Consider the following 9,993-nt stretch of genomic DNA (forward strand, 5'->3'; position numbering starts at 1 on the left):
CATTTCATTTTCAACTTTTATAGAATTAGCGCTGCAGTGCGGTGTCCTATAGCAATTAGCGATATATCCCACCTCACCTGTTACGAAAAAACAAACAGAGGTGGTTTCAATCCCACCTGTTAAATTGGCCTGATGGTTGATTACATTGACCACATCCTCTCTCCATAATGCAGGAAGCTCTAATTTTGAAATCCAATTACCTCTGAGCAAAACAACACCGACTGACAGACGGTAACATTTAGCAGAGGCAGACAGGTGCATCAGTGGTGTGTGTGTGTGTGTGTGTATAGTATATTGGTGTAAGTGTGTGCGTTTATATGCACGTTTGTTTGCCCATGTGTGTGCTCATGGGTGTGTTTGACTTGTAAATTGTGCAGCACTCGCTTCCTGTTGACTTTTATAAAGCATTCAGCCGTGTCAGCGCTGAAATGAGTGATCTGACAGGAGGGCAGGTGTGTGGCAGGGACAGATGCTCCACTGTGGACAGTCATGACATTATATCAGAGTGTGCAGGTGGAAAAAGTCAACAAATGGAATACATTTCTCTCTCTGCAGTGCACATGTTTCATTTATTGTCACCTCAGAGTGCTGCACTTTAAAAAATGTGGCAAATAAGTCAATTATGGACCCTGCAACAAAAACAAATGCAGTACTATAGTGGAGATCAGTGTTGTGAAGTCGTCATGTTATTAAAACTAATTAAAGCACGGTTTTAGCTGAAGACTTAGGTTAATCTTTCAGAATAGAGCCTTTGTAAATGTTTTTTTTTTTGTCTAATCAAAGTGATTGTATTCTGGAGGAACACAATCTGTCCCTGAATTTAAATCAGGTTGAGCTGACGGTCTCGTGGTGGAATTTGCCACGTTTGTCTCTAACCAAACAAAAAGACGACAAACTGACTAATTTTCAAGAAACTGCGAGAAACGATTTGATTAGCGCATGATTTTTTAGCAGCAGCTTGTGCAGCTAGCAATCATATAATTTGGTTATAGGGACATAATATATTCACACATAAACACACACTTCGTCGATCCACAGAAAGTTAATCTGCTGGAGTTATTTTTGTTGGTTGCACAAAGCAAAAACATTTCGAGGCATCACTTTGGGTTCTGGGAAACTGGGACTGACACTTTTTTTTCCTGCATGTGCTGACATTTTATGGTCTAAACAACTGACTGTGTGGATATACCGTAATAATAATATAATATTACAACTCTCTGCCCGCTACCTGCTCTTCTTTGTCAGTGCCAGTGTCCAACTGAATGGAAACTGTAAATTTGTTAAGATGAAGTGGAGCCCTTTCTGTTTTTTTTTACCTCAGGAGTCAGAGCTCAGCACACGGTGACACAAAGAATAAAACAACAACTGCCCTTCAACTTCTGGTTTTCTTCTGGTTAATGAGCTGCCAGGCCTGTTCTTACACCTCACGCGGTTAATCAATGCTGTCAGGGACGTTGATGAGCAGGTGCAGACATAATGCATAAACAGTTACTATTTCTTTAATTAGTCCAGGGCCACAGTCAGAGCCGTGTTCATGCACCGGAGTGAAAGGTCCCTCCCTCTCTGTGAAATGCTCCTGTTTTTGAAACTTTATGTCCTTCTTTTCTTAAGAGGAAGCAGTTTGCTAAACGGCTTTGATTGTGCATGTGTGTATGTGTGTGTGTGTGTGAGAGAGAGATAGAGGGAGAGAGAGAGAGAGAGAGAGAGAGAGAGAGAGACCATCTGTTTATCAGCTGCACCATCACATGTCTCACTGCTCTGCCTCAGTCGTTCTCTGTCCTTCATTTCCATCCATTAATGAATTGCAAATAAATGCATATTTACCTCTGGTGCTGATTTGGAATATGAATGACTTCCACGCCGCTCTGGCCATTAAGATAAATGAGTTAAAATGTAAATGAATGTTTTTATGTATGTGTTTATGAGGTGTAATAGACACCACAATTACTCACTATCTTGTAAAGCAAATGCCGCGGGGACGCTCTGATAGACGCCTATTAAGGTGTTTGATTACTTGTGATTGCTTGTGCTCTCACCGCACAAACACACACACAGACACACACGTACACAAACACAAAACTCACCACCACCCCTTCTAATTAAGCAGGTAATCCTCTCTCATATTCCCTTCTCACATGGCACAGATGCTGCTGAAAGACACAGAGAAGAGCCGCTTTGATTCAAATGCACGAGTTGGGCTTATCTGCAGGCTTGGTGTTGCAGCAGACATGATCAGAATACATGCCGCGCCGCCTGTCATGCATTGTGAGTTCAAGTGGGGATCTAGAGGGCTTTTGCCATCAGACTCCCTCCTTTAGAGTCTCTCTCCCTGCTGCAATGCAACATAGGAAGACAACAGAGATGCCAGAAAATATTTTTAAAAAAAAGATCATGAAAGGCTCAGGAACAGAGTTCGGTTGGTTTCTAGCACCTCCAGCCCCTCGGTGTGCAGGTCCTCTCCCTCTCTCCTGGAAGAAGAGAAGTGTTGGGTGAACACTGAACAGTATATCAGCAGGACTCACTTCATTACCAGTGCAGTTCAAAAACTGCTGCCGCAAAGTACTCGAAGGGAGGTCTGATGGAAGACTGATCAATGAGCAACAGCTCTGCCTCGCTTTGGAGAAAAGTGGGAGCTGTAGTCTGCAGGAATTGATTGATTGAGAGAGAGAGAGGGAAAGAAAGAAAGAGCAAGAGAGAGACATTGTTTTTGAATGGATCCACACACACACACACACACACAGTGTACATCTGCATTCCTGCCCTCCGAACCCAGGGCTGACAGCTTTTTACTGCAGGTCTTTGTTGGACTCGTTTTAAATGCGCTCCCAACAAATAACACCAATTCAAAGCACCGACTTTTGTACTTCAACTTGAGGAAAACTGAAATCGGTCACAGACAGAGCTCAGGAGAGTTATGAATGGGGTTAGTCTCACGTCTGCTGTGTGTGTGTGTGTGCGTGTGAGACAGAGAGAGAGCTCTTGTATGACCAGGCTTTATTGAACATCAAGGTAAATGTTGACATTTCAAGGAATACTTGTGTTTTCTCCGCGGCTTTCACCTCCTGGCGATCAAACATGACAGGTGGAAGCCAACCTGTAATAAAGCAATAACCCTGTGGTTATAACTCTCCTCCTCTTCCTCCCCTTCCTTCTCCTCCTGCTGCTGCTGCATTAGCTGGACCGAATCTCGTTTGATGTCTTCTTCTTTTTTGTTTGTTAATTTGTGGATGTAATGACTTTACGACACCGATCTGATCATATCTTCTTTGGTCTGTGTTTTCGAGCTGAACTGGGATTGACTGACAGACGGGATGAAGCAGGGTTTGTTTGGAAGTGTTTGGCCTAGTTACTGTAGGAGACACAGTGAGCTGTCCATGGTGCTGAATCCATCTCACATCTCACAAGTCTTTGACTCTTTCCGCTTCCACCTCGTCGGCCGTGAGCTTTATCGACAGCACATGCAGAGACTCCATAGAGGGTGACGGTATGAATTACGTTTCCCGGCACAGAAAGAGCAGTCTGATCAGAACAGATGGGCAGATCCGCAGTGTTATTTTGTATTCATTATCGTCGCCCGTCTCTCTTAATGTGAGACAACAATCATCACATCTTGTAGAAGAAAAAAACTGGACTCAGTACATGTTTTTTTTTTTTCTCTCTTTCTCTTTCTCTCTCTCTCGCTCTCTCTTTCTCAGTCGAGTTTATTCCATAAATTCTGCTTTTGCTGCACTGGAAAATAAGCCTCAAGTTTTCAAAGCAATACTGAGATAAAACAGAACATTTACAGACTTCTCTCTCTCAGGGATCAAAGTGTCTCCGTGTTTCATTATTTTGTTCGGTTTACCTCTTTAATCATGTTGCATTTTTTGCTTCATGTTTTCAATACCTGTAGATTTTTGCATATTTTTGTGCATTTTTTTCCCCCTACGCTTTGGTTTCCATTCATTGCAGTCTTGTATGAATCTTTATTGGAATTCTCTTGAACCATGCTTTGTTGTGTGAAGATCAAGTATGCATTCCTTTTATATCTCGTCAGGTTACATCATTGTCAAAGTGTACGGTCTTGGGTCTGGATAATAATGATAAAGTGAATTTAAACCTAATGGAAAAACACAGTTTGTGTCCGTTTACACTGTTCAGCATGTTGTGTAATGTCTCCTGAGCTTCAAGTCTAAGAAAAATGTATCACATGACTGTGACCAAAATCACTCCTTATTCAGAGTCTTCAGCATACACTGCGTTTTTATTGTCCACCACATTATGTAAGCGTCCAAACAGGCTTCCAAAATGTAAATGTACTGAGTAAACCACTGAGCATCTATTATATAAGGAGAAGTGAGGGTGAGGTAGTTGAATGAGGGACTTATCGTGGACACAGCCATGGTCATTTAATAGGCAATGAGATTATATTGGGCTCCTGGTTGCATTATGGGAACTGTAGGATCGGCTCTGTCTGTTTTTGACCCATAACAGAGACCGAAATGTGGTGGACTACAGATAAATCGGGCAAGTTTCAAGCATTTGCTCATTTATTGTCTTCTTGTTGTACAGAGGGAAACTGAAGACAGTGGATGGAAAGAAAGAATACAACATCTGAATGTTTAGTGACAGTTTATGTGACGGTAACCGTGTAAAGAGCTGAAACTCAAAATGAACTGGTTTGAAGTCAAGTGAACGCAGATATCTGAAGAGAATGACTGGTAGCCTAAATACACTGAAGCCTTTCACTTGTGATTTGCCATCTCTCTCTCTCTCTCTCTTTCTCTCTCTTCTCCTCCTCCCCCTCTCCACCTCTCTCTCTCTCTCTCTCTCTCTCTCTCTCTGTAGAGTTTGTTGCTGGTTGCAGCAGCAGTGTCAGTGGCTCAGTATCTACCCCGGCTCTGCTGGCAGCCTGACGGACAGAGGCAGTGCTCCTCTCTCTCTCTCTCTCTCTCTCTATCCACCGACCTACCTGTCTCTCTCTTTCTTTCTCTGTCTCTCCGTCTGTCTGTCTGCCTCTGTGCGTCGTCTTTAAACGCATCTCTAGGTGAAAACACACATACACATAGACACACACAGGGCTCGGTAATGGAGACCACCACCACCACCACCACCACCGTGCACCGGGGCTTTTGCTTCCCGCTCCGCCGCCGGAGACGCGCAAACTGAACCGGGACAAATTTAAGGCGTCAAAGGACAAATACCGGTTCTCTACGGGGGAAACACCGACGCTGCTGCTGCTTCTGCTGCCGTGACGCTCCCTGTGTCTTCTTCTTTACTTCCTCCTCTTCTCTTCTATCAACACGTCTTCTCAAACAGATGCTCTGCTCGGGAAGTTACGCACAAAACACGGATACATCCTCCAAGTCGTCTTCTTCCCATTTCCAGGAGACGAGGCGTGCTGCTCACCCTGAGGTAAACACACTACACACACACACAAATACACAGATGCGGACACACACAATATACATACAGAGACACACAAACACACATGCATACATGCATAGACTAAAACTGTTGAATTGCTGGGTGATGTTTGTGTCTCGCAGCCTACGCGTCGCCCACCTGAATGCATGCAGCTGTTTGTGTTATGTTGTTGTGTTGTGTTGTGTTGTGTGTGAGTGTGTGTTTTACATATTAAGTCAGATCTGTCAGACAGGAGTGAACATTTCGTCCGAAGTGGGTGGGGAGGTGACTCATGCTGATTCAAACGCTGTTTTTGGACTCAGTACTTCCACTGCGCCTTTGCAGGTTTTAAAGATATCCCATAGGCTATAAAGGGGTTCTGCTTCTTGAGCCTTTCTCCGGCGCTCCGGTACAGGACGTGCATGGGTCCGCCGGTGTGTGTGTGTGTGTGTGTGTGCATGAACAAAAAAAAAACAACAGTGGGCGATCTGTCTGTGTGATGTTGTGCTGTGTGTCTGAAATGATGCAGCTCCTCCTCCGCGCTTTTCTCAGCAATATCATTTTTGACAGGTCAGAGAGAAACGCGTAATGGAGGTTTTTTTTTTTTTTTTTTTTTGGAGTCTTGGGTGGTATGTGTGTGGCTACTGGCCGGCTGACATTTGAGGCTTGTCAGCTTTGGTTAATGACATGCTAATCACAGACTACAGGATTAGTTCCCTGCATGTGGAGGTAAATGAAAGACAGGAGGGGAGAAAGTAGGAGTAAATATGAGCTGGAAAGCTGCTGTGCCAGGGTGATGTTGGCATTTACCAAGATATGGTGTCTACAGTTGAATATTTTTACTTGCATACTGAGGCAGCAGACTGTATATTATAAGATATGTTAGGGGGAGGGAGGCCGTCGTCAGAGTTTAATGCATTTTACAGCTGTACTGTATTTTATACATTGCCTATTTATGATGTCTGACTGCAGACCTGAGGAATAAGAGCTTGCTCTCCTCCACCACAGTGTCAGGTGGCCCTGAGGAGGCTGACTGTCTCTATTCACCGTTAAACATCAAGAGGCATCGTTTCATTGGGTGAAAACACTCCAAACTAGACGCTCTTCACAATCATGAATGAAGTGGGGTGTTGTTTTTTATTTACACTGAAAAGAGACAAGCAGAACTGGCATCTGTTTTCTTATTTATTTTTTTGTAGCAGATGCAAAGTTAGTTTTCTGTAAATAATGATAAATCTGCGTCAAGTGCCCAGTGGAGCATCCCAACATTTAGCCCTGTTTCCAGAGATGACGATTTAGCTCCGACTCCCAGTCCCATATTTACAAGGTCAATTACTCCACAAACTCAAATGAATCACCCGCCCAGCTCCGTCCACTCAGCAGCACTCACTGTCCCACAGCATGGATGAGCAGGGAGGGGGGAGGGGGAGGGGGAGGGGGGCAGCTCAGAAAACTGAGGATGTGAGGCGTTGTTCTTCTTTCTTCATCATCTTCTGTGCAAAAATCTCGACCAAACACTGTATAAATAATCAGAAGAATCTGGCCGATCTGTGTTTGGCTCTTCACAGGAAGCTGTATTTCCAGATCCTGCTGCGCTCAGCCGGGGCCTAACAGTCAAGATAAATCAATAGTATTTTTCCCAACAGTTTAATCAAATTAAGTCGAGTGCTGCCCCCGCTGCACAGATGACACAAGACAAGTTGTAGTCGCTTGATGTACTACTACAGTACAACAACAACGTGCATGGATCCTTTAGTAGGTTGCAGTGTCTTTCGTTCCATCAAATTAACAATGGATTTAGGTCTAGCTACCCTTTTAGCACAGCTTTTTGAGTGACCTGAAAAGCAGCCTAACTGCTGCGTTAGTGGCCTCAATTTGCTTCAACTGCAAAAAAAAAAGCTCTCTTATGCACTGTCACACACTCTACCTCTCTCTCCCTCCTGCTAGTATGCACTCACTCAAACTGTGTCTCATCGCATCTCATCACTCTCAGCAGCACTCTGCCCTCTCTGCTTGTCACACACATACACACACACACACGTACATGCACACGCTCAAAGAAGCATACCAGCCCACAGCCATGTTGGGTATTATTTGATATAAAAATACAAAAAAAAACTGTGATCTTTGCACTCAGCTCTCATATGCATCCTCCTGTGCCTCAGTTTTACATTTTGTGGGTATATTTATTTGGTTTGTATGTTCGTTTGTTGACACTGCTGCACTGAGTTGTCACCTACTGTACGCTGCTACAACCTCTGTAAACTTAGAAACAGCTTATCTCTTTATCTCAGGCTGTTATGAATGAATGAATGAATGAATGTCTGTTCTGACTCTCATTGTGTAGGACAGAACGACAGAAAGAGAAAATCTAAACCACAGCGGTATTTCAAGGGCAGGTCATTTCTATTTTCTCTGTTTGCGCAGCAGCTACGTATATTGCAAAGGGCCATTTATAATGTATAGCGCAGTCCTGTATTAAATATCTGCAGAGTCGGAGGTGTGTATTCCACTGCTCAGTCAGTCAGAGCGGGTGGGGGGCAAGATTACACCACATTGCATCAATGGAGAGATGAAGGGAATGTGGGGGAAATGAGAAAAATACCTTCCTGCTTGTGTTTCTGCAGAAAGTTTGCTGCCTGTTGTCTTTATTTGGAGAGAGTGTACGTATGTGTGTGTGTGGCTCAGTAATGATTAATATTTAACCGGATGCTTTCATGTTACTGCAGTAAATACGAGTTACAGTGCTGATGCCTCCCACAAAAGGTTAAAAGACAAAAAAAATTGTGATGTCACCGTCGCTGGAGTTTTCAAGGATGAGAACATAAAAGGATGTCGCACGTATCAACAGACTCGACTCTGAAGCTGCAGAAACAGATAAAGTAGCAGTGGAAGTCTATATTTAAATGGCCTCACTAGAGAGATAAGATGTTGTTATCCCCCCTACTCGCCCCCCCAGTAGGGAAATTGCACCTAGAGAATGAAGCAAAGCTTTTATAGCCTACCACTGTGTCCTTTTATACTTGTTTCTCAAATCGAGCATTTTAGAGATTGATCACAGCTTCACAATCTATTTACAATATTGTTATGTGTTGTTTTGGATGAAGAATGTGCATCTGCTTTGATGTGAAAGCACACACACACACAAAAAACGGCATCACATTTATTTATTTACCCTCCACACAGCAGTCGTTGGCAGGTACAATCAGCTATGTCAAAACTGAATAATTGACACCGAGAGGATTTCAAACAATCACCTGTTTGCCAAGGAAACGGTTCAGAGCTGCTGGTGGGATGTTGTTGGACAACAGATAAATATTCCTTATTATCAGATAATTGAGATGCTAGAAAAGCAACAGGATACTGTACTGTCGGCAAACTGGGATCAACGCTCAGCAAAGACTCCAAAGTCACCGTCGGTAATTTGTTTTAGGGAAACTGCAGTGATTGCCATGAAAGATAATTGAAATGAATGAGAGAAATGTTTGTCATTCAAATTCATGTCCTGGCAGAAATCTCACCCATCTGCTGATTAGTGAATATGACACCAACATTCACTAAATAGTGTGTGTGATTATAGGAAATGTCAGTGTTGTCAGTGCTGCTGCTGCTGCACCTCCTTCCTTTTTTTGTGTGTGTGTTGTTTTGCTCACTTTTTTTCCTCCCCGGCTCGCTCTTACGTCAGGCGTCCACATTTCACTTGTCATAAAATTTGCTGATTCTGTTTTTGCTTAAAACCAAACACTTGGAAAGAGGTCACACACCACCACCCCCACTCCCACTCTCCTTCTCCTTCCCTCCCTCTCTCTCTCTCTTCCACCCACTTTTCCTCCAGAAATCAAAGCTGAGCGGTACATGTATCGCTGACATGACATAAGACTCTTTTGACATCAATTAAAGCCTCCTCCACTTGTCCAAAAAAACCCGAGAATCTCCACTCTAATTAAACCGTACGTCTCACTTCCCCCCCAGAGGCTGCAGGCTGAGGAGTGGGTGCCAAACCATCTTTCCACCTGCCCTGCAGCTAATGGCCATGCTAGCTGGTCTGTGCTGGGATACGAGGTGTTGGCAGAGGTTCAGGCTGGCGAAAGGAGGGGGTGGTGGGGGCTGTTGTAATTCTGCACACAACATGACGTGCTACTATGGTCGGTGTGACACCAGGAAGCGCTCATTAACACAGCAAAGAGCAGTTTTGTGTTTTTGCACCGTGGGGATGTATCACAATTCACAACCCACTTGTCAAAATACAGGAATCTGCTAACTCCTGGATTATTGGGGATATTTTTGAATGAAATTATTAAATATATTTACTATTTATTCATACGGTATTTACTATTTATTTAAAGAGACCCTGAGGAGTTTGCTTTTGGTTATGAAAGAGTCTCATATTAATGTGGATGAATCTACGCTACCCACACTTGTTAATGGGTCCATTTTCGATAAATATATCGTTTTGCCTTTATAGTTTTTTAATTTTTTTATTTAGTGGTCGGCTCACCCAGCATTTCTTCAGTTTCCCGGGAATAACGCCACCGAACGGTATCTGATCGTCTTGGAACCCCCGACTGTCGTTCTTGATTAATGAAAACATTCTTGGCAATGTTTTCC

The sequence above is a fragment of the Trachurus trachurus genome (assembly GCF_905171665.1).
Source record: "Trachurus trachurus genome assembly, chromosome: 5".
Lineage (NCBI taxonomy): Eukaryota > Metazoa > Chordata > Actinopteri > Carangiformes > Carangidae > Trachurus > Trachurus trachurus.